Source organism: Benincasa hispida, chromosome 5 (genome assembly GCF_009727055.1).
Source record: "Benincasa hispida cultivar B227 chromosome 5, ASM972705v1, whole genome shotgun sequence".
In the NCBI taxonomy this organism is placed as follows: domain Eukaryota; kingdom Viridiplantae; phylum Streptophyta; class Magnoliopsida; order Cucurbitales; family Cucurbitaceae; genus Benincasa; species Benincasa hispida.
In genome coordinates this window covers 612485-638970 of record NC_052353.1, presented here as the reverse complement: position 1 = coordinate 638970, position 26486 = coordinate 612485, and the positions used below count along the sequence as shown (strand labels likewise).

At 33.9% G+C, this 26486-nt stretch overlaps 4 non-coding genes across 4 annotated transcripts; all 4 read right to left on the bottom strand.

Moving 5' to 3' along the window:
• Window positions 1–7215: 7215 nt before the first annotated feature.
• On the bottom strand, window positions 7216–7306 carry LOC120078870. Its single transcript, XR_005482149.1, has one exon. It is a non-coding gene; the product is annotated as a small nucleolar RNA snoR114 (small nucleolar RNA).
• A 12-nt stretch (window positions 7307–7318) lies between these two features.
• Window positions 7319–7389, bottom strand: TRNAG-GCC. The gene has a single exon. It is a non-coding gene; the product is annotated as a tRNA-Gly (tRNA).
• Window positions 7390–13579: 6190 nt separating this feature from the next.
• LOC120078869 lies at window positions 13580–13670 on the bottom strand. The gene has a single exon (XR_005482148.1). It is a non-coding gene; the product is annotated as a small nucleolar RNA snoR114 (small nucleolar RNA).
• A 14-nt stretch (window positions 13671–13684) lies between these two features.
• On the bottom strand, window positions 13685–13755 carry TRNAG-GCC. Its single transcript has one exon. It is a non-coding gene; the product is annotated as a tRNA-Gly (tRNA).
• Between the last annotated feature and the right edge of the window lie 12731 nt (window positions 13756–26486).

Genomic DNA, 26486 nt, shown 5'->3' with positions numbered 1-26486 from the left:
AATGCGTAATGTAAATCAACTCCACATGTAACAAAAGTGGATTCTTTGGTATTTTCTTTCTGTATTATTTCGAAATTCAAGGATTAACTAATGAATCACAAATAAAAAACTAAAAAACAGGGAATAGATTTCATAATAGTATCCATATACTTGTAATAGAAACTTATATTTGAATATAAATATTAGTAGTGTAGAGAGTTAACGAATGAAGTGAGTTCATTAAAAATCAAAGACGAAAAAATGGCAAAAAAGAAAGCATTCATTCCCCTTCTAATATCTTGCATCTATAGTATTTTGTTCCTGGTGGATTTCTCTTTCATTTAATAAAAGCCTAGAAACTTGGGTTACTAATTGGTGGAATACTGGTCACTCGAATTTTTTGAATGATATTCAAGAAAGATATTATAAAAAAAGTTATAGAATTAGAGGAACATTTTCTCTTGGACGAATGCTAAAGAATACCCAGAAACACATCTACAAAAGCTTCGTATCGGAATCTACAAAAAACGATCCAATTGATCAAGATGCCCAATGAGGATCGTACCATACGATTTTCTGCACTTCTCGACATCTCAATCTGTTCGTTATTCTAAGTGGCTTACTTCTATTCTTGGTAATGAGAAGAATTGCTTATTCTTAACTCTTGGGTTCCAAGCAGTTCCTATACTAACTTAAGCGGACCACAATAAAAGCTTTTTCTATTCTCTTTAATTAACTGAATTTATGTATAGGAATTCCATTCGCCATGGTTATTGGGAAAACTAATGATTGGTCTCTCCGTCTACAAAGATTTTGGATTGTTCTCATCACGATCCAATATTACTATCCGGTTTGTTTCCACTTTTCCAGTCATTCTTGACACACATTTTACCATCACTTGGGATCTTCCGTTTATTTAAAATCGTGTAATCTCCGCTCCACTTGTGTGATCTTACTCATTCAATAATGACTCGACTCGCTCACAGTGTTCTGCTGCTTTACTCCCTTGTACACTCACATAAACATTCAAAATTGTACTTATATCCTTCTCTACCCCTCATGCCGTGGAAGGCTGCTCCTATAATTTCGAGTAACAATATTATTTTACAGTAAAATAGAGAACCTCATGCCGCTAGGGAACTATACTAGGGACCGTCCTAAATTTTATTGTAAAATTTTTGGGCTCGAATGATTGGAACATGCATAAACTAGAAATACCCTTTTTCCTTCTCGATACAAAGGACCGCAGATTATGATCTCTTCCGCCTCTACACTCATGATATATATATTCTTTATTTGGGCCACTTCCGTTTTCAAATGCATATCCTTTTTGCACAACAGGCTTATGAATAATCCACGAGAAGACGACCAGGACCAGTATGTCAATGCGCCAACTTGTGCCATTTCAGTGCTAATTAAGACCCGTGGGATCATCGGAGGTTCCACACATGCCGGTAATCCTCCTGATACTGTATTCTGAACGCAGTTGTTCGAATCCTCTTACTGCATCATGCAAACTGAAGACCCAGTTTCTTGCGGAGCATCGGTGAAGAAAAGAAGGGCGGTTGCAATGTGGGGGCTTGTCTCTTATTCCTACCCGAAGGGTTTGAATTAGCCCTCCCGCATCGTATTCTCCGCCGAGGCACTCAAACGAAAGATGGCAACTCTGTCTTTTCCAAGAGCTACGTCTCCCAACTCCAAAAAATTTCTTGTATATGGGACCTGTTCTGGGTCAGAACTAGTGAAATCACCTTTCCTATTCTTCCCCGGACCCTCGAACTAAAGAAAAGATGGTTCACTTCTTAAAATATCCCAATACGTAGGCGGGAACAGGGGCAAAGAGGGTCAGCAATTTATCCGCCGACGGAGTAAGAAGTAATAATAATGTGGCTATAATGCTACAGCAAGCAGGTATAATCGTAAGGGCAATAAATAATAACGAAAAGAAAAAGGAGGATATGAAATAACCATAGTTGAAGTGCCAGCGGAATGGGGCGTCAATGGTTGAATAGTTATCCTCTCAGGACGCAGTAAGAGCTTCTTGTTTCAGAAGGGCGAATTCTATCAAGAAACTTGATCAACCATTAAACGACGTAATCCTAATGTGGGAGGATTTGTCAGGAGATGCGGAAATAGGTCCCCCTTCAAGATCCCATTACGAGTTGTACAAGGCTTTTTGTTCTTTTTTTGCTACTCTGTTATTTTGGGCACAAAACTCTTTTTCAGTTCTTAAAAAGAAAACAGTTTGAGACAGGTTCAATTGTCCCGAAATGAATTTCTAAATCTGCGGATTTATCAACATAAAAGTTCGTAAAAAAAAACCAAATTCTTGTTTAGGCAAATCTATACTTTTAAAATAATAGATTGAGAATGTATGATCAAAAAATTAATGAAAAAATTTTGACAAATTTGTTTTTTGTTTAATCATTCTTTTTCTACCGATAATTTCGGGAATGACTTGTACCGGCGGGCATTACTAGTCACTAGTATGGATATTGTGAGGAAAGACTATTTTAAACCTCTTCTTTATTTCGTTGTTTTTTACAATACAAATAGGAGTCGGTATTTATTATGTTCACTGGTGCCGGTAGAAGTTAGAAATGTCATTGAAATGTGATCATATTATTTTTTCTAAAATGAAATCAAAAGAAAATAGATTGAAGTATGAAGAAATAAGATAAGTAAATGAGAATAGAAAAAAAAAATGAAGGGAAACAAAGGATTCTAGAAGGGAATTATCTACATCTTCCTAAGTATTCGAATAACAGAAAAAATTCCTTTTCTTGTTCTTGTGCTCGAAATAATAAATCTGCAATTAATTATTCCTTGATCACCGCATTCGCTCCAAACATGGATCCCTATTCTAAGTTTCAATTTTTCCCCGGTTTATCAGAACTTTTTTTCGAATTTAAATTTACATAATAGTGAACAAATTCAATGAATTTTCAATTCGGATTTTCAAATATTAACTATAATTCAGCGATATAAAGGTTTGTTGATAGTCTGATCCGATTATAGAAATATACTTATTGGTTGATATATTGGGATTCGTGTCATCACAGAGAAAGAGGGATCGAGTGAATTTCTCTCTTTCTTTTTTTTCGCTTTGTTTGAAAGGATCGACCGATACGAGTCGCGAAAGAGATGGTCTGATCAATTTTTTGAAAGCAATTCAGATCAGAAAGAAAATGAAGTTGTTTTGAAACATCGGAAAGATCCATTTTTGTCATTTTAATAGATAATTAGTCTAATTCCTATATAAGTAAGAGCTCAACGGGACCTACCCCATCTTTTGTTTTTCTGATTCGACGGGGGATCCTGTTGAGTTCTTACGCTTTCAAATTGTCTACACCTCAGTTCATCCGATTAATTACCAGAGATGAAAACCTAAGCGCGGGCAAATAATGAACCATAAAAGAAAATCGACTAAAACGCGATCACAGGAATATTCTCTCTCTTATATGTTACACATACCTATTATCCCAAAAGAGGAATCCCTTCCAGTAGTGCTCGGACCATTTGGTCCCACTTCCCTCTCCCAATTTCATCAAGTGGTCGTGCCTAGAAGACAGAAAGCAGTCATAGATAATTTATGAAAAGATGATATCCTTTATTCCGAATGGAAAGATAATTCGTACTAGTTATTAGTATTTTTCTTTTTATTTAATGCAAGAAATAATTGGAAATAAAAACAGCAAGTACAAAATGATGTAATAACCCCAGTAAAAGACTGGTACGATTCATTCAACATTTTGTTCGTGTCGGATTTGATTGTGTCAGTGCTCTATAATTCGGAAATTAGGTTTACTCGTTGGAGTGAATTGCAGATTGTTTGCATGATAAAGTTGACACGTCCAGATTAAACACCTAAAAAAAAGAAACGGTAGGTACAAATAAAACTTCCATCGAAGAGAAGCAAATGAAAGGCTTTCATAAAAATTCTCGTAGAATCGAGAATGAAGTTTTCATTCTGTACATGCCAGATCATGAATTAGTAACTGCATCCAATCTCCAAAAAAATCCCACTTGTTTCTAACTTTCTCTTTTTGGAATGGAATATTTACGGAATCCCCATGAATAGGATCAAACCTTATTCCATGGTATTTACATGGGAAGTGGTGTTTCCAGTGGCGGACGGGTGAGTTACGCGTAAGAACCTGCGGCTAATAGTTTTCATCTCCCATATCATGGAAAACCCTTTTCGCTCCGCTTAGCCCTATCCCCCTCTAGGGTTATTTTAGTGATAGGTTTTGTATGAACTGATAAAAGCTAATAGAAAAAAGAATAGAGGTATTGCTGGCATAACATCCACTATTAGATTAAAAAAAGCGTAGGCTTCTGGAAGCGGATGATTATTCATCTGCTTCTCACGTTCCATGAATAGTCGGGACCCGCCTTACCGCCCGGCCATGCCGCCAAAATGATCCAAAATATTGATATTGGATTGGCTCTATCTCTTCCATTGATAGAATCTTACAACACACAATATCTAAAACTAAAAACCGCAAAACTTTGCTTTCTTTTTCTATTGAAAGACAAAAATGTGGATTTTCAGTCACAAAAGCAAAAATTCAGGACAAATGGGAACCGTTAACTTTAACTATTGACTGTGAATTCATAAATGATTCTTGGATTGAAATTGAAAATTCGGTTTCCCTAATGATATAAGAAAACAATCCAAAAATTGATACCTTACCCATTACCTATTACCTAAATAAATCAAAATTGATACATAACTAATCTATCAATATTGATTCTTCCATAACCATAAAAAAATCCTTCTTAATTAAAATTATAATAGCGATTATGAGTATATGTAAACCTCAGAACATAAACGATTACTATTATCTAAATCTAATTAGGTATCTTATCTAGATAAGATGTTTATAGGAAATGGTCATAATTCTATTTTTACAATTTTTTTTTTCATTGTCCATTATCTAAATAGAAAATTGAAAATTTTGATAGAGTACGACATGTGATGTCCCCAATAGAATTGTAATAAAGGTGGCAATATATATAACTATATATATATCTGCACATGTTTATTAATAAATACAAGTCCTTATACATACTTCAATCGAAAGTAGAATTCTACGAATTCTACTAAAAAAATATAGGTATAGGTAAAATATCTCTCTTCTATGCGAAGCCAATTTTTTTTAACAGTGGAATCTACGAAAAAGTTCCATGTTGTTAAAATAAAAAAATACAAATAAAATCTATATTGTTTCTGCAGATCAAATCCAGAATCTATTTATAGTACCCAATCGGATTGGAATATCATAATAATGGTAGAAATTGACTCACTTTTGTTTTGAAATAGATATTTTCTACAAAACTCCATAAGTCTAAATAGAATTTACCAATTCCTTTGTATTTCATTTGTAAGTTGTTGCAAATTCAATTTGAGTATCAAAGTCTCTTTATTCCTACGTTCATATGTATTTCATGCATTACATCTATTACACTATGAAGTTAGGTAAAATTTCATGTGATTCAGTAACATAATATAAATTCCATCATTGCTAGATCGATCCATTTTATGATGAAATAGCAAATAATGGGATTTTTTTTATAAATGGAAATAAATAAATGCTTGGGGGTGGAAATGAGAGAATGTCTACAATACCTGGGTTTAATCAGATACAATTTGAAGGTTTTTGTAGGTTCATTGATCATGGCTTAACAGAAGAACTTTCTAAGTTTCCAAAAATTGAAGATACAGATCAAGAAATTGAATTTCAATTATTTGTGGAAACATATAAATTGGTAGAACCATTGATAAAAGAAAGAGATGTTGTATATGAATCACTCACATATTCTTCTTTATGACCTCTTCTCCAGAAATAATGCCTATCTCAACTTCGTTCTAAAAAATAGGAATTTTGTGTAATAAGTTTTTGATATTCAGCAACCACTGTCAAAAAAATAATCGCAGAAATCCAAACATTTATCTATCCATCCATGAGGTAAATCAGCCGTGACTCCCCGATGCGAAAAAAATTATGCATCATGATGTACCAAGAACCAGATTTGAACTAGTGACACGAGGATTTTCAGTCCTCTGCTCTACAACTGAGCTATCACAGCCATTTCCGATACATTATCCTTATTTTAATAGATGACTTTGGTCTATGTCAATTGTCAATTAGAAAAAAGGTATTCCAAAGTCTTCTTTTTTGAAGATCCACGAAATTTCAAGGCTTGGATAAGACTTTGGAAGTTTCAGTACAGTAGACAGTATTGTTAATCATTCAAATTTCACAAGGGGGATTACTTGCACAAGGATGTTCGTTTGTACGTGTATCATATAGAATACATACCACAAGCCTTGTTATAAGAAATCAAATTCCCGCTCAAATACGCTTGTGAAAGAATCGAATGAATGAGAAACATAACAAATTGTGAACTGCTAATGAAAGGATAAACTACAATCTTTTTCTGTCCGTGAGGGTCCGAGCGCTTTCTACTTCTAATAGGCCATGAACTAGATCAGAATCATTCTTAACGAGTTCTACCAAACTGAACTAAGAGCATTTTATTATCAAACTAAATGCAACCCGAATATATCTTCCATACATATATTATCATATAGAATAGCATAAAATGAAATAAAAAAAACAAGTGCATCTTTGATGCAGTCATCGATTCTCCCGAGAGGTCACAATTACCGTGAGCAAACATATTAATGACATTGGGACCCTATGGATGAAGACATGGTCTCTTTGGATCCCATTGAATTTCATTCGGAGGAAGAACCTGTAGTCTAAGGATGAGAACCAACTATGTAGCATCTTGATTTAAAATGTTGAGGTCAAGACATTTAAAAAATATATGATGAGAATGGAAATATAGGAAAAAATTATGGTTATTGTGGAAATTGATAGAGATTATTTAAACTTGTCAATGAAACTTTAATTATAGCTTTATTATAATATAATTGAGCATTTTAAATCATCATATCTAACAATTAATACAATATTTATAGGCAAAATGTCGATACACATCAAATAGGAGAAAATATGAAAAAACGTGTTAGTGAGTAAATGAAAACTTCATAATCTTTTTTAAAACATTATCAACGGAGATGGAAATTTTAGAAATAGTTCACATTTTAAAAATTACATACTAAACACAAATTAAAACAGTTGAATTTCACATTATCAAATATTTCATAAATTCACTAACTATTTTTTGGTATAAATTCTCCACACACACACAAAAAAAAGTGTCAAGCTCAGAAGCCCCATTGATTTTCATCCAAAGAAGATCAGATGGTTGCGATCGACCCACGATCACTTGGGAGCCAAATTCATCACAGCATGAACATCGGAAATGCACCAGCCGGGAATCGAACCCGGGTCTGCACCGTGGCAGGGTACTATTCTACCACTAGACCACTGGTGTTTTTTGGATTTAATGATTACAAAAATAAAAATAAATACCTAAATAGTAATCAAGGAATGAACCTTAGTTTGGAGGGTTTTTTTCTTTTTTCTTTTTTCCTTCTTACTTTTATAGATATATATCCTCATGAGAAGTTGTAAAAAAATTAAGATGGGTTGATTTTGAAAAACAAATCTATTTCTAATTTTAAATGAAAATTTTCTAAGAGTTGATTAGGTGGGACCAGTAAAGAAGGTGTATTTTACACCTTTATTCTCTACATATTCGATATCTTCTCCTATTTTTATGCTCCCTATTTCTTTTCTCATTAGTAGTTTCGAATACAAGATGGGTAAGATAATTGAAATGGGTTTGAAAATTGAAGATTTTATTATTTATTGTTATTATTATATAAATTATTTTATATCATTTTGCCAATATTGTAGGGATTTTGGTTTGATAGATTATTTCATCATTTGTTGATCTCCAATTTCACCATTTGTTGGATATGTTTCAGCCATCCAAGATTTTATAGAGTTGAAACTAGGTCGTGATGCCCTAGTTTATTGTATCTTCCCTTTTCTTAACATTATATATTTTTATATATATGTAACCCATTAGATTCATAATTTTTGAAACATACATATCATATTTATCAAGTATTATTGAAATTACATTATGTTATAAAATCCAATAAATGAATCCAGGCTATAGTATGGATAATTTAACTTTATATAGAGACATAAAAGAGGATCAAGTTATAGAGATATTATTGATGCAGCTCACTTTGTATACTGATACAAATGATGTGATCCTGAGATCGTTGAGATATGCGAGTGAGAGTATCCTATGCAAAAGAAGTTTGCATAAGACTAGACCACGAAATAGTCACTTTTCTTTATAACGACCGTTTACTGTTAACACTGACTATGTCGATTCGATGGCGTAGGGTAACTCGATCTTAATCATAAGCTAACTATGAACTCCTATTTATTTGGTATTTTCTTTGATCTGCATGAAGGAACTCGTTTGAGGAGATCCTTGAGCGGAAGCGGATTATCTATATTCCATTAATTATTGAAAATATAATTTATAGTAAACATAAAATAGAAATGCATTCAAAATAAATTACAACATGCTTGATCAATAAAAAGGTTCAAGATACATTACATTTGAAGAACCTTTTTCTTCACGTATCCCTTGAGCAATCATGAACTCAGCAACTTCTTGAAGACCTTTTTCAATAATCATCGAATAGTAACCCGGACACTATCGCAAAGAGTCCTTGGTATTCCCGGGGTGAGAATTCATGAGTGGTGGGCTTTGACTATTTTGGATAGTTCGGGTGGAGGAAGAAAAAGATTGAGAAATCTTTCAAGAACACAAGATCTCAGAACAATTCTATAAATTCGCAATCGTTAGCTGTATAGGAATAAAAGAAAACCACTTTTCTTTTATTCCTCTTGCCACAAAATTAATAACCACCCACTAAGGTGGTCAGAGAGAAAAGATGAGGAAGTTATCATTCAAATCATAATAAAATAATATAAATAAATATGATAACTAACTTTTCATATTATATTTATATTAAATTATATGTTATATTGATATAACATATAACCTACAGTTTTAATATTGTATCATATACAATATAAACTATAGCTTCTTTTCTCTATTTTATGGCATTTAATATAAATCATATTTATATTAAATTTAACAACTGTGACTCATATTCATAGAAAATAGATTTAAATCTCATTCAAATATTTATTTATTCATTTAAAACTATAATGTATCAAATACATTATGAGAATTATATCATATATAATTAAAACAACTTAATTATATCATATATAATTAAAAATCTCTCTATTAATTTGAATAATTCAAAATAACCCAAAAACCGATTCTCAACTAAATTCTTTTGAGCTACTAATGAGACCTTGTGGACCTGTGGCTTGAAGCTTCAACAGTACATGAATAGTTAATTAAACTCTTTAAGATATTATTCACCATTCATTAATTGTCGGGCACTCCACTAAAGACCGACAACTGCACTATTCACACTACAAATATATTTTTGTGTCCATTGGATATAACCAACCAACAGTACAATGACCCTTCACAAATTGCTCGTAAGTACAGTTATACCAAGTTACCGTTTTGCCTCTGTAGTTACATCTAACTCCTTAAGTGTCGCTGATTCCTTTAATGAACAATAGATCATAGTCTCACTATGAATAAACCCCTCTCGAGTCAGAAGAGAGTGTGGCGGCACATTGTTCAAGACCAGGAATCAGTCCTTAAGGGAGCAATTTATCCACTTATCCCTACTTCGGGGAAGAAGTGAATTCCATCTTATGTGGTTGTGTTCCTAGCTTCTCAATCAGATGAATCCTCAAAATGGTAGGCTTGTTGAGTCAGCGATCTGGCCACTCTCACCTATACAAATCAAATGATCGCCCTCATAGGCAGGAGTTCACAACTCACTCAAGATTCAGGTCATGTTACCTATGGTCATTATAGTGAAATGTAAGTCTCTATTACGAGCGGTGTTATATAATAAGACTAAACATTTTGTGGTATGGTCTTATATAAACTCTTTTGTATAAAATATCCCCGCTCGCATGTCTAATACATAAATAATCAGGATCATATCATTTGTAGCACTCTACAACAATTATAACACTCTATAACGATTGTAACACCTATAAAGCGGGTCATACTCGTAGTGTCACCAGGTACCCAACCTTATCAATCTACTACAGACCATTTAGGTTATCATTTAAACATGATCCACTTGTATGTCTCCTCATATATGTTTAAGTTACAAACATAGAAAGTTTGTTCATACAATGTTTATAAACTATAGGACCCTACGAGATTTAGGGCATCAACCCCAACACTGCATAAGTGAGAGTAGTTCAACAACACTGTTGAATAAGCCTCCCATTTTGGAGATATGACCGGATAGATAGCTAAGGACATAGTTTTGCAAGATTAAATTTACTCCTACCCATTTTAGGGTTAGTAGATAGGTTGTTCCTGTAATGATTATTGGTTTTGAATAAAGGGGTCCCGCCCTCTCATGGTCAAGAGGGATATGGTTTATTAGTTGGACTACAAACCAATTGTTTAATATAGGATCAATGAGAGCTTAAGGATCAAGATGTATTTACAGGAGTAAAATGGTATTTTTGACCTGGCTATAAATACGAACGATCTGTGAATGATCAACTTACTGATAATGGTTAAATCAAATGGACAGAAATATATATACAGTTAGGAGAATGCAACCATCGAGCTATAGTTGTATGTCTCGGTGGTTAATGAATATTGATTAATTTGGATTAAAGAGTTTAACCGATTAATCTCAAATCGTTGGAACTCATGATCTGTAGGACCATAAGGTCCTCTACTAGCTCGTAAAATATTAAACGTTGGATTAGAATATTGAGCGAATTTGAAGTGTTCAAATTTGATATTAGGGTTTGGAATTTGAATTGTTAAAATTTTAACCTAGGGTTTGGATAATTATATTTGACATAATTAATGTTTAAATTTATTGAAATTAAACATAATTGGAAAGTTCAAAATATTTAAATATTAATTTAAATATTGATTACATGAAAAGGATTCATGTTTGAATTATTTGTTTTATTAATTTAATATTTGATATTAAATAATTAATTAATTAATTAATATTTATTTAAATAAATAATTTTTTATTTATAAAAATTCGATTTTAGAATTGAATTTTAGTTTTTGTCTAATCTATTTTTAAAGTAAAAATAATTATATTAAAAATTATTTTATAAAAAATGTGAAAGTGGGATTAGCCCAAATTCACTAAATGTTAGTGGAATAATCCATATTTTAACACCTATCTCACGCACTAAGTGCTAATTTAAGTGTCAATTAGCTGAATTAGTTAGTGCTTACATGCTTGAACATGAGAAAAGCTTAAAAAATATGAGATTGTATTTTCATGCAATCTATTTTTTGAGAAAATTTTAGCAAAAATAGTTTTGCTCTCAAGCTCTCTCAAACCCATCTCAATCTGAGTTCCACCTCTCAAATCCAAGGCTAGGAATAGTAGAGAAAATTGTCTTAGTGGTCTATTGGAGTTTTGGAAATCTAATTCATGTAAATCTTCAAAGGTATACATGTTGAAACCCTATTTGTGAATAACTTGTGCTATAGCATGCTTTTGACTCAAATTAAGTGTAATTAGAGTGCTTGATGATTCTGTTAGCTTCCGTTTTATGCATCTTTACTCAATCAATTAGTACGAGAGCATGATTTAAGTACTCAATTAACGTTAACTTGAGTTTGGTGAATTTCTAGAGATGCATGTTTGGTTGACTGATATAGTTTTAATTCAACTTTGGCATTAGATTTCTCTTTGATTATGCTGTTAAATTTGTAATTGGCTCTTAATTGATGAGCCTTAATGTATGATTTAAGGGTCTGTAATTTTAATGCAGTCAATAGAGTTGAAACTAGGTTGTAATTGAAGCTTGAAGCAAGCAAACTCAACTGCAAAATATGGAGAAGAAGCCACTGCCAGACAACGTTGCGACGCTGCCCATACAGCGTTGCAACGTTGTTCTTCCTGAAGCTCAAGGCGTTGCAACGCTGCTCATCCCAGTCCAGAAACGTTTGCACTTGCAAATTGGTGCAGCATCCTTGGGTTCAATTCAATCTTTTTTTACCGGTTCAACCTTTTTTGGAGATTTGGAGGGCCAGTGTGGGTGGTTCGGGTTGGTTCCAGTGGTTCAGAGGCTTCCTCAAGCTTTGTTTTAAAAAAAATATATTTTTGTAATAAATTAGTTTTTGCTTGCTTAGGATGTCATAGTCATTGAACTGTTGTTAAGAATATCTCTAAGTATCTTCAAAGAACGAGGGACTGTATCCTCATGTATAGTCCTAAGAATTTGATCCTTACCGGATACACTGATTCTAATTTTCAGACTGATGTAGATTATAGGAAATCTTCTTTAGGATGAGTATTCACTCTAAACGGATGAGCTATAATGTAGAGAAGCATTAAACAGAGTTGTATTGCCAATTCTACGATGGAAGCTAAATATGTAGCTGCATGTGAAGCAACTAAAGAAGCAATATGTCTCATAAAATTTTTGATAGATGTGGAAGTGGTTCCAAATCTGCACTTGTCGATCATTCTGTATTGTGATAACAGTGAAGCAATTGCTAACTTAAAGGAACCTAGGAACCACAAGTGCAAAAAAACACATCAAGCGAAAGTACCATCTCATCAGGGAGATAATACACGGAAGAGACGTGATAGTCACGAAAAGAGCCTCTGAAGATAACCTTGTTGATTCATTTACGAAGGCCCTCACGGCTAAAGTGTTTGAGGGTCAACTAGTCGGATTGGGACTACGAGCTTCATAAATCTAGGGCAAGTGGGAGAATGTCAAGGATATAATGATGCCCTAGTTTATTGAGTTTTATAACAAAATTCAATTTTAATAAATTTTATTAATAAATAAAATATGTTTCGATAATTATGAACGGCGAGTTTTAGGACATTTCCAACGTGTTGTTACATTGTTTTAGGATGGATCATAGTGAATTGAAGTTTAGCTTTTTAGGTTGCAATAGAAAAGGAACAAAACTTTTAAGGTATCGAGTTTTTCATTTAAATTTGGTTGAAAGCTTTTTAAACTTTTGTATCTCATGTATTGAGTTTATGATTTGAAATCTTTGAAATCTCAATGTTGATTTAAAATGTCGAGGTTAAGATATTTAAAAAATATATGATGAGAATGGAAATATAGGAAAAGTTATAGAGATTGTGGAATTTTGATAGAGATTATTTAAATTTGTCAATGAAACTTTAATTATAGTTTAATTATGATATAAATGAGGATTTTAAATCATCATATCTAACAATTAATACAATATTTATAGGTAAAATATCGGTACTACATAAAATTGGAGAAAATATGAAAAGAATGGGTTAGTTATTAAATGAAAACTTCATAATTTTTTTTAAAAAAATATCAATGGAGGTAGAAATTTTAGAAATAGGTCACATTTTAAACATTACGTATTAAACACAAATTAAAACAGTTGAATTTTACATTATCAAGTATTTCATAAATTCACTAACTATTTTTTGGTATAAATTTTCCACAAATAAAAAAGGGGAGGGAAAAAAAAAAGAAGAAAAAACAAAAATGTCAAGCTCAGATGCGCCACTGATTTTCATCCGAATAAGATCAAATGGTTGAGATCGACCCACGATCACTTGGGCACCAAACTCATCACAGCAAGACCATGAAAAACATGCACCAGCCGGGAATCGAACCCGGGTCTGTACCGTGGCAGGGTACTATTCTACCACTAGACCACTGGTGCATTTTTGTTTCCCAAACTATGACAAAATAATATTATTAATTTATTTTTAGCTATGCTATAATCATGGAATGAAGGCTTGCTTGGTTTGGAGAGACTTCTTCTTAAAAATACATATTCTAATGAGAAATTGTAAAAGGTGTCTAAAACCATGGGTTGATTTTGAAAAAAAAAAAATAATCTATTTTTAATTTTAAATGAAAGTTTTTTAAGGGTTGGTTAGGTGGGACCGATAAAGAGGGTGTATCTTACACATTTATTCTCTGCATTCTCGATATATCTTCTCCTATTTTTATGAGATCTTTATGGTCCCTATTTCTTTTTTCATTAGTGATTTTGAATACAAGATGAGATAAGATAATTGAAATGGGTTTGAAAATTGAAGATTTTATTATTTATTGTTATTATTATATAAATTATTTTATATCATTTTGCCAATATTGTAGGGATTTTGGTTTGATAGATTATTTCATCATTTGTTGATCTCCAATTTCACCATTTGTTGGATATGTTTCAGTCATCCAAGATTTTATAGAGTTGAAACTAGATTGTGATGCCCTAGTTTATTGTATCTTCTCTTTTCTTAATAGTGTATATTTATATATATTTGTAACCCGCTGGAGTTTGCAGTTCGTTTTTCGGAGCATATTCTATTTATCAATAAAAGTATTATTGAAATTACATTATGTTATAAAATCCACTAAACGAATCCAGGGCTATAGTGTTGAAATTACACTTTGTTATAAAATCCAATAAACGAATCCAAGGTTATAGTATGAATACTTTAACTTTATGCAGAGACATAAAAGAGGATCAAGTTATAGCCTAAAAGTTCTATAAGTATATGGATGAGATTGAATACCTCGTACTGGTCATTATAAAATGGATGCGACCCACTTTGTATACTGATACAAACGATGTGATCCTGAAATCGTTCATGTGGAGACATGTGAATGGGGGCATTTTATGCAAAAGACCAGACCACGAAATAGTCACTTTTCTTTATAATGACCGTTTACTGTTAAAAATGACTATGTCGATTCGATGACGTAGGGTAGCTCGATCTTAATCCTGAGCTAACTATGAACTCCTGTTTATTCGGGATTATCATTTGATCTGCATAGGCGAGAGTAGTTCGACAACACTACTCAATAAGCCTCCCATTTTGGGGATAAGACCAAATAGATAGTTGCTGACATGGTTCTGCAAGATGGAATTCGCTCCTACTCATTTTAAGGTTAGCAGATAGGTTGTTCCCCTAAGTACTGATTCTTGGTTTTGAACAAAAGGACCCGACCCTCTCATAGTCGAGAGGGATATGGTTTATTAGTTGGACTATAAACCAATTGTTCAATAGAGGATCAGGGGGAGCTTAAAGAGCAAAATGTATTTACAGGGATAAAACAATATTTTTGACCCAATTGTAAATACGAACTACTTGTGAATGATCAACTTACTAATCATGGTTAAATCAAGTGGACAGAAATATATCTACAGTGAGGAGAGTGCATCCATCGAGCTACAGTGGTGTGTCTTGGTGGTTAACGAATATTGATTAATTTAGATTAAATAATTTAACCGATTAATCTCAAATGATTGGAGCTCATGATCTGTAAGTCCATAAGGTCCCTCTATAAAAGATAAAACCTTGGATTAGAGTATTGAGCGAATTTGAAGCGTTCAAATTCGATATTAGGGTTTGGAATTTGAAATGTTCAAATTTCAATTTAGGGTTTGGATAATTATATTTGATATAATTAACGTTTAAATTTGTTAAAATTAAACGTAATTGGAAAGTTCAAAATATTTAAATATTGATTGAATACGATTCGTGTTTGAATCAAGTATTTGATTAATTTAATATTTGTTATCAAATTATTAATTAATTATTTATTTATTTAAATAAATAATTTTTAATTTATAAAAATTCAATTTTAGGATTGAATTTTAGCTTTTGTCTAATCTGATTTTAAAGTAAAATTAATTAGATTAAAAATCAAATTTAAAATTGTTTTTTAAAAATGTAAAAGTGGGATTACCCTAAATTCACTAAATGTTAGTGGATTAATCCACATTTTAACACCTATCTCATTCACTAAGTGCTAATTCAAGTGTCAATCAGCTGAATTTAGTTAGTGCTTGCATGCTTGAACTGAAGGATCTCTTAACGAAGAGTTTTATGAGCGCGTTCGGATCTTTCCAATTTCACCGTGACCGAATAGACCATATATATTCGAACATACAGTTATGCAAATATATAGTAATTAACAGCATGCTTTAAACACTAAAATGTAAGGGAAAGAGTTCTCATACAAGTTGAAGACGATCTTCAAGCTTTGGAACTCAACGCAACGGAAGACCTCTACCCGATCAATAAACGCCTAGCAAATGCATCGGTTGCAGCAACACGAACAACCACAAACACATGAACGCAACAGGGATGACACCACCAGAAAGGAGCCCTTGGTATTCTCGGAGTGAGAACCCAAAGTGTGGTCTTTGGTGAGTTTGGTAGAGATAGGAGGAAGAACTGATCGTGTAAACGATAAGCAAGTGGGAGAGAATATGAAGCTATCGTATAGCTAAATGATTATCGTTTAGAAGAAACTACACGATCGTGTAGGTTTTACTGAATGATCATTTAGGAAAAAGTAGACGACTGTTTTGCAAACACGGCACATTATACGTTTGTTTAGGAAAGCTATCCGATCGTTTAGGCTCGAGGTATGTAATCGTTTAGGCGTTGAGCGACTATCATATAGACTATCGACTTATGGGATCGTTTACGTTTCCACACCAACGCAAAACCTTCCGAAATTTTTCGAACTCTTCAAAATGAAACAAAATTTTATTTTTATTCTTCGGTTACAATAACCGACTCGGTTTCCCACTAACGCACGTCCGAGAGAGTTTTTAGGTTAATTATCATATAATTAACCAATTAAATTATTAATAAATATAATCATATTATATTTTTACCCTATAGTTTGATATCACATATCTATTATAGTAATTTCTCCTCTACTTGATATAAATCATATTTATATCTAATTTTCTCCAAAATAATGTATCTTACATTTAGCCAATTATATCATATATAATCAAATTTCCTCTTGTCAATTTGAACATTTCAAATTAATCCAAACACTGATTCTCGACTTTATCCAAGCTACTGCTCGAAGCTCCAACGGTCCGTGAATAGCTGACTAAACTCTTTAGCCACGAGATCCACCATCTGTTAACTGTCAGGCATTCCACTAAAGACCAACAGCTGAACACTTCTTACCACAAATATATTTATGTGTCCATCAGATATAACCAATCATGAGTACGATGACCCTTCACAGATGCTCGTAAGTACAGTTGGGCTAAATTACCATTTTACCCCTATAGTTACATCTCACTCCTCCACTGATTTCTCTAATGAATAATACAACATAGTCCAACCATGTGTGAACACCTCTTGGGCCAAGAAAAGGTATGTGGCACCACATCGTTTAAGCCCCGGAATCAGCTCGTAAGGGATCTATCTATCTACTTACCCCTGCCTCAGGGAAAGAGTTGAATTCTATCTTGTGTAGTTGGGTTCCCAGCTCCCAAATCAGACGAATCCCTAAAATGATAGGTTTGAATCGGCGACCTGGCCCCTCGCACCCATACAAATCAAAGGACCATCCTCAATGGCAGAAGTTCCCAACTCACTCAGGATTGAGGTCATGTTACCTATGGTCATCCTAGTGAAGTGATGTCTCTGTCATGAACGGTGTTATATAACGAAACGTTAACACTTCGTGGTTAGGTCTTATAAAAACTCTTTGTATTAGGATGTCCTTGCTCGCATGTCCACAACATGAATGGTCAAGATCAGACCATCTGTGACAAGTCACAAAAGTTGTGACTATTCTACAAAGCAGGCCGCATCCGTAGCGTTATTAGGATAAGGTTTCCCTCCTATTTCCATATACTACAAGACCATTTTGGTTATCACTCAAGGCATGATTCATTTGTATATCACCACATACGTTCTTGAGTTACATATAGATAACCAGAAATTTTAAGTTTATTGGTTCGTGGTAAAGCAAATAAAACATACAACTGAGCGAAAAACAAGATGTGAAGTAAATATCATATATTATACAACACAAGCGTTCGTACAAACTATTTACAAACTACAGAACACGAGACTTTTAGGGCATCAACCCCAACGTGAACATGATAAAAAGCTTCAAAAATTTGAGATTGAATTTTCATGCAATCTGTTTTTTGAGAAATTTTCATCAAAAAATAGGTTTGCTCCCAAGCTCTCTCAAACTCATCTCAATCCCTCTCAATTTAGAGTTCCATCACTTAAATCCAAGGCAGAGAATAGTAGAGAAGATTCTCTTGGTGGTCTACTGGAGATTTGGAGATCTAATTCATGGAAATCTTCAAAGATATACATGTTGAAACCCTCTTTGTGAATAACTTGTGTTCTAGCATGATTTTTAACTCAAATTAAGTGTAATTAGAATGCTTAATGGTTTTGTTAGCTTCCGTTTTATGCAGCTTTACTCTATCAATTGGTATCAGAGTATAGTTTAAGCACTCAATTGGCGTTAATTTGTGTTTGGTGGGTGAATTTCTAGAGATGCGTGTTTGGTTGACTAATATGGTTTTAATTCAACATTGGCATTAGATTTCTCTTTAATTATGTTGTTAAATTTGTAATTAGCTATTGATTGATGAGCCTTAATGTATGATTAAGGGTCTTTAATTTTATTAGAGTCAATAGAGTTGAAACTAGGTTGTAATTAAAGATTGAAGCAAGTAAACTCAGCTGCAAAATCTGAAGAAGAAGCCACTGCCAGGCAGCGTTGCAACGCTGCCCATACAATGTTGCAGCGATGTTCTTTTTGAAGCTTGAAGCATTGCAACGCTACTCATCCCAGCCCAGAAACGCATGCGCTTGCGAACCGGTTCATGAGAGAAGTTCGGTTCGATCGGTTCAAATTTTTGGGTCCATTTCAACCTTTTTCTTTTTGGACCAGTTCAGATTTGGAGGGCCAGTTCGGGTCTAGTTCAAGCGGTCCATAGGCTTCCTCAAGCTGCTTTTTATTTATTTTTGTAATAAAATTAGTTTTTGCTTGCTTAGAATGCCAAAGTTGGTTTATATCAATGTTGTTTAAATATTTTATGCATGTGGTTTATGTTATATTTAAATTAAACATGTACATGCACATTGTATGCCATGTAGATTTAAAATCTCACAATTGGTAAGCATGTTTCATGCATTAATATATGTTATAATTTGATTATAATGTATATAATACACATGATTAAGGTTTCATATGTTTAATATAATTGTTATATTAAAGTATGGAATGCTTATGTGAATGTTATAGCATGTCTAAAATTTTGTAAGAGTTATAAAATGAGTTAGACATTTAAAATCTATAACAAATATAAGATGCAGGCTGACTTAGGTTTTATAACAACTTGTTTTAATGGTTAAAATAGGTCGTTATCTTATATAACATGGTTATAAACTCAATCAGTCTATAATCCTATTTAAGGCTGGAGGTACTTAAGTTGACGGTTTACGTAACACCTTCTACCTGGGGATTTAGCTGAATTGCTGAGCGTTGTTAACCGGCTTTATGAGCATGCGTGAGTGGTGTGAGGTAATAAAATGATTTTATCAGTTAGACATCGTAGGTTAAATCCAAATATAAACGTTATACTTGGATAAACCACATAGACTTATGGTGTTTTTTAGCCGAAATATACCTAAGTACAAGAGAAAACCAAATAATTAGAACATTTTAATGGGAGATTAATAATATATACGATATATTATTTTAGCTCTCACGTCCTAAGAGTTCACACCGTGAGATCTATGCTCGGCTTCGTGTCATTTTTACCGAGACTACTTCATTTAGAAGTGTTTGCATGGGTCAATATCAAGGTGAATAGGGGAAGTAGGTCATAATAAGTGGGTGCAGGAAATGTGTCAACATATCCAACGGTCTCTTCCATTAGTTTGAGCCACGAGATTCTTATGTTGCGTCTACTGTCATTTTTAGGCGGCACTAGCTAGTCATTTTTATGGCAATCCCTTCGGAAGGTTGTAACCTAGGATTCAGAACAACTCAAACTTCATAAATGAATAGGCTTTCTTAGCTTTACCTTGAACATTGTGTTCTTATTGGGGGGAATATTCATACCGCTCTATGAAATCTAAAAATGGAGGGTCACACTTACAAGAGTTACGAAGTGTCAATAAATTCTTAACCGAAAACGGTAACTAAATGACTATAGAAATAAAAGTTATTCTGGATATAGTATTTGGTCAAGAATGTCTTGCTTTAGTGAAGGAATATTTGATTGCCCATCGATAGCATTTATTTTGATTCATTAAAGTATCGTTACAAACAAATAAAGAAATATGGGTACTTTATTACTTAAGCTAAAATTGGATTTATATGCAATTTACTCATAAAATTTGTTATGTTTCAACATGTCAAACTCGCTTAGACATGTCTGGAACAACTTCCAGATCAGTAAGGAATTTCTTGAGCCAAACGGCCTGCGATGCACCTCTGCTTGGTGCTTCGCCATACTACAGTCCCTCCGTTTGAACACTGATCCTGAAGTGGATTTCTGAGAATTCCTATCAGTTTGAAAATCAGAGTCAGGGTATCTTGTAAGGATCAAATCTTTAGAACCATACATTATTGGGAATGTCCTAGAACTCGCAGTTCGTGTTAAACATTTTATTTTATCAATAACAATGACATGTTGATTTTGCATCTTATTAAGAAAATCCAATAAACGCCTCATTGTCTATAGTCTGAATGTTGGAACTTTATGTAGTGACATAAACGGGATCAAGTTGACAGTATATAGCCTAAATGGTCTAATGAGTATATGGATGAAATTGAGTATCTCATCCTGGTAACACTATTGGGTACGACCCACTTTGTAGTTGTTACAAGAAGTTGTAAGGTGCTACAAATGATGTGATCTACAAATCGTTCATGTTGAGACATGAGAGTGGGGGCATTCTATCCAATGAGTTTGGATATAGACTGGACCACAAAAATAGTCAATTTTCTTTATAACGACCGTTTACTGTTAAAACTGATTATTTCATTTATTATATAACCTAGGTTAACACGATCTTAATCCTAAGCTAGCTATGAAATTTTGTTTGTTCGGGATTATCCTTTGATCTGCAAACGGTGAGAGTAGTCCAACAGCACTGCTCAATAAGCTTACCATTTTAGGGATAAGATCGGATGAATAGCTGGGGACATAGCTTTGTAAGATGGAATTCACTCCTACCCTATTTAGGGTTAGCAGATAGGTTGTTCTATTAAGTCTCCAGGTCTTGAACAATCGGGGCCCCGCCTTCTCATGATAGTGAAAGGAATTTAATTTTCGATTCATAGAGATTATGAATCAGAATTGTTCATTAGAGGTAATTTCAATAGGACGCTTAAGGATTAAGAAGAATAACAGACGACTTACTGATTATGGTTATTAAGTGGACATAATATATCTACAATGAGGGGAGTTCAACTATGGCCTATAATGGAGTATCCCATTAGTTAATGAATGGGTTAGATCAGACTAATGAGTTTAGCTGATTAATCTCGAAACGTTGGAACCCATGATTTGTAGGTACGGGAGGTCCCCTACTCGCTCGTAAATGGATAAGCTTTAGGGTAGCTTGAGAAATTAATTTGAAATGTTCAAATTAAACGAAACAAGAGAATAAATGTTTAAATATAATTTAAATATATAAAGATGGTTATTGTGCAAAAAATTAATTTAATATTTGATATTAAATTAATTAATTTTTAAAATTAATTTAAGAAAATCAAAATTTGAATTAAAATGGTTTAAATTAATTTTATGTTTTAAAAAGAAAATGGAAAATCGTTTTGCATGGTTGCACAAAATGGAAAATGGGTTTTATCCATTACCATCATCTTTGTACTTACACAAAAGGCATTATCTTCTCTACTTTTATTCTCCAAGCATGAGCTGCAAGCCATGCACTCCATCTCTTCGTATGTTCATCAAGTACATATAAAGTAGATTGGAGTTGTTAGAGGAGAGAGAATACAAAATTTTGAGAGAAAATTTTCTGAAGAAGAAACTGTTTTCACCAGTCGGGCTGCTGTGTGTGTATGTGTGTGTGTGTGTGTTTTTTTTTTTCTTGTTTCTTCACATCTTCAAGTTGTTCTTGAGTCCCACAACTTTGCCTAAAGCTCCAAGAGCATAGTAGGGAAGGCTTTGAGTGGTTACGTTGATATCAAGTGAAGATAGTTGCTGAACATACGTTTTCTTGGAGAGTTCATCAAAGATATGTGATGAAAATCCACTTTTTAAGAAGAGCATGCTTTAGTTTTTGCCAAAATTGGTGAATTAGAATGCTTATGGATTCTTGATACTTCTGCTGCATGTTGTTTAACTCTTTCATACACAAGCCTGTAGTCCCTTGTTCTTTTAAGATACTTGAGGATGTTCTTGACGGCTGTCCAATGATCATATCCTGGATTAGATTGATACCTACTGACTATCCTCACTGCATAGTAGAAGTCAGGTCTAGTATATAACATCACATACATCAAACTACCTCGACAGATGCATAGGGAACGCATCTCATTTCCTCAACCTCTTGAGGTGTCTTAGGACACTGTTTCTTAGACAAAGTAACTCCGTGCCTGAAAGAGAATAGGCCCCTCTTGGAGTTCTGCATCGAGTATTTGATCAAGATCTTGTCAATGTACGATGCCTGAGACAGTGCTAGCGTTTTGTTCTTTCGATCCCGAAAGATCTGAATCTCAAGAATAAACTGAGCTTCTCCCAAATCTTTCATTTGGATATGGGTTGATAGCTAGTTCTTAACTGTAGTCAGTAAGCCTACGTCATTCCCAATGAGTAGAATATCATCTACATATAACATTAGGAAAACTATTGAACTGTTGATGATCTTCTTGTAAACACAAGGCTCATCAACTATTTGGTCAAAGCCATAAGATTTAATGGTAATATCAAACCTTATACTCCAAGATCGAGATCCTGTTTCAGTCCATAAATGGATCGATGCAGCTTGCAAACATTTTGCTCTTGACCTTGGACTATGAATCCTCGGGCTATACCATATAAATGGTCTCCTCAAGATTTCCATTCAGAAAAGAAGTCTTGACATCCATTTTCCATATCTCATAGTCATAATATGAGGCAATGGATAAAAGGATGCAGATAGACTTCAGCATGGCAACAGGCAAAAAAGTCTCCTTATATTCGACTCCCTTTACCTGGGTATAACCTTTTGCCACCAGTTTAGCTTTGAAGGGTTGCACCTTCCTATCAGTACCTCGTTTCCTCTTGTAGATTCATTTACAACCTATAGGTTTAACCCGATCAGATTATTCTACAAGATCCCAAATTGAATTCAAGTACATAGACTCCATTTCGAGATCCATGGCTTTGATCCGTTCATCTTTGTCAACATCCTCCATTGCCTTCTTGTAAGACAATGGATCCTCAACCTCGCCATCAGCTACCATAGCCAACATCCTCCATTGCCTTCTTATAAACATTTGTACACATTGTTATTAATAAAATAAGAGTTATTTGATTTGCATTTACTCATATCCAATAAACTAAGATCCGTGGTTATTGTATGTAAATTTAAGCATGTATATGAGATATACAAGCAAACCATGCCTTAAGTAATAACCTAAATGGTCCATAGTATAAGGATAAAGGAGGGATACCTTATACTAGAGACACAACGGATACGACCTGCTTTGTAGAGGCTTGCAAGTATTGTGAACTACTACAGATGGTCTGATCCTGACCATTCGTGTGGAGACCGAGCAACGGTGTCCTATAAAAAAACTTTTTATAAGACTGGACCACGAGATGATTAGTCTTTTTATATAATTTCATTGATAATTGAGACTTACATCTCGTTAAAACGACTATAGGTGACATGACCTTAATCCTGAGTGTTTTGGGAACTTCTGCCTATGAGGGCGGTTCTTTAATTAGTATGAGTGGTCAGATTGCCAACTCAACTAGCCTACCTTTTTGGGGATTTTTCTGATTGGGGAGCTGGGAACTCAGTTACACAAGATGGAATTCACTCATTCCCTAAAGCAGAGGTAAGTAGATAAATTGCTCCCTTAAGGGCTAATTCCGGGTCTTGAACATAGTGGCCACACCCTCTCTTTGGAAGAGAGGACCCAATCATAGTAGGACTATGACTTATTATTCATTAGAGGAATCAATGGTACTTAAGAAGTTAGATGTAACTATAAGGGCAAAACGATAAATTGGTCCAACTATACTGACGAGCGATTTGTGAAGGGTTATCGAACTATTGATTGGTTAATATGAACATAGAAATATATTTGTAATGAGAAGAATGCAGTTGTCGGTCTTTAGTGGAGTGCCCAGTAGTTAATGGACAGTGGATCTTGTGATTAAAGAGTTGAGTCAGTTATTCACGTACCGTTGGAGCTTCAAGCTACAGGTCTATAAGGTCCCCTTAGTAGTTCAATGGGCTCAAGTTGAGAATCAGATTTTGGGGTTGATTTGAAGTGTACAAATTAACATAAGGAAATTAAATTATATATGATATAATTGGTGTGATGCATTAGATATATTATTTGGAGAAATTAATGTAAATACGATTTACATTAAGTACCATGAAATAGAAAAAGAACTATGATTTATATGTTTTATATGATGAAATATTAAAACTATAGGTTATAAATAAAATATGATAAGTTGGTAATCATATTTATTTATAATTTATTAATTATATGATAATTAATTCTTTTTCTCTAATAACCGATTGAGTGGGAGATTATTGATAATTTTATGGTAACCGTGAGATAAAAGGAAAATTCTTTTCCTAAATTTAGTTGTCACTTCATTCGGAAAGTACTCACAGAAGAAAGCTATCAAGTGAAAGAGTTTCATTAAGCGATAACGTTGACAGAGACTAAATGATCGTGTAGAGTTGACTATACGATAGTCATTAAACTGATCGTAGCTAAACGATTGAGTAGTAAAGTCTATGTGATAGGCTGCGTTTACTAAACGATCAAGCACATTGTCGATGCGATAGACAACTTCTTATCTCCCACTTGCTCGATCGTAGACCTCTAGTCTCTTCCTCAAGCCAAGATTATACAGAGCTCACAACACCTAGATTCTCATACCAAGAATACCATGGTAACCACTGTGGTGGTGTTCTTACTCAATTTGTGGGTCGAATTAGACTCGATTGGTTTTGAGGAGATGTTGGTCGATCATTGTGTTTTTGTTCGTGCTGTTGTTGTACCGGTCGTTGCGTTCGAGTGTTGTTGTGGACGCTTTGTAGACTGATCAAGGGATTCTTGAAGAATGGTTCTTCAAAGGTATGCATACTCTATCCCTTGATTCTAATATAGTATGTCGTAATTTTGGTTTTTGCATGACCTATTAGTTTCCGGTTAGACTGTATTTGTTTGTGTTCAATTCAAATGGAATTTGGAACGATTTCTTCTACTGCTCATGGAAATCCTCGTATTTGATTTCCTTCATTAAACCCAAATAACGAATGGGTGGGTTCGTAACCCTTCCACTATGTTAAGGTTCCCTCAACACTTGAGGTGGATTTTGAAGGATATCTTACCGAAGAGTTCCATTAGCGCGTTCAGATCGCTCTAATTTCACAGTGACCAAAATATATTCAATACATTCAATTGCACAGTTATTCAAAAAAACAGTAATTGAGAGAGAGTTGCCATACCGGTTGAAGACGGTCTTCCAACTTCGGAACTCAATGCAACAGAAACCTCTAGGCATAGAGCGACTATCATATAGGCTCTCGATATTAAGCGATCGATTACGTTTTCACCATTGTGCTCTTTCTATCTCTTTTCAGACGAATAATTCAAAATGAAACAAATTTTATTTTAATTCATCAGTTACAATAACTGACGTTACCTTTTAACGCACGTTTGAACGTGATTTTTGGGTTAATTATCATATAATTAACCAATTAAAATATTAATAAATGCAATCATATTATATTTTTAACCTATAGTTTGATATCATATATCTACTACAGTAATTTCTCCTCTACTTGATATAAATCATATTTATATCTAATTTCCTCCAAAATAATGTATCTCATACATTTAGCCAATTATATCATATATAATTAATCACTCCAATTATATCATATATAATCGAACTTCCTCTTGTCAATTTGAACATTTCAAATTAACCCAAACACTGATTCTCGACTTTATCCAAGCTACCCAGAGGACCTAACGAACTTGTGGCTTGAAGCTCCAATGGTCCGTGAATAGCTGACTAAACTCTTTAGCCACGAGATCCACCATCTGTTAACTGTCAGGCATTCCACTAAAGGCCAACAATTGAACTCTTCTTACCACATATATATTTATGTGTCCATCGAAAATAACCAATCATGAGTACGATGATCCTTCACAGATGCTCGTAAGTACAGTTGAGCCAAATTACTATTTTGCCCCTGTAGTTACATCTCACTCCTTAAGTACCACTGATTCCTCTAATGAAGAATACAACATAGTCTAAATATGTGTGAACACCTCTCGGGCCGAGAGAAATGTGTGGCGCCACATCGTTCAAACCCCGAAATCAGCCCTTAAGGGAGCTATCTATCTACTTTCCCCTGCCTCGGGGAATGAGTGAATTCC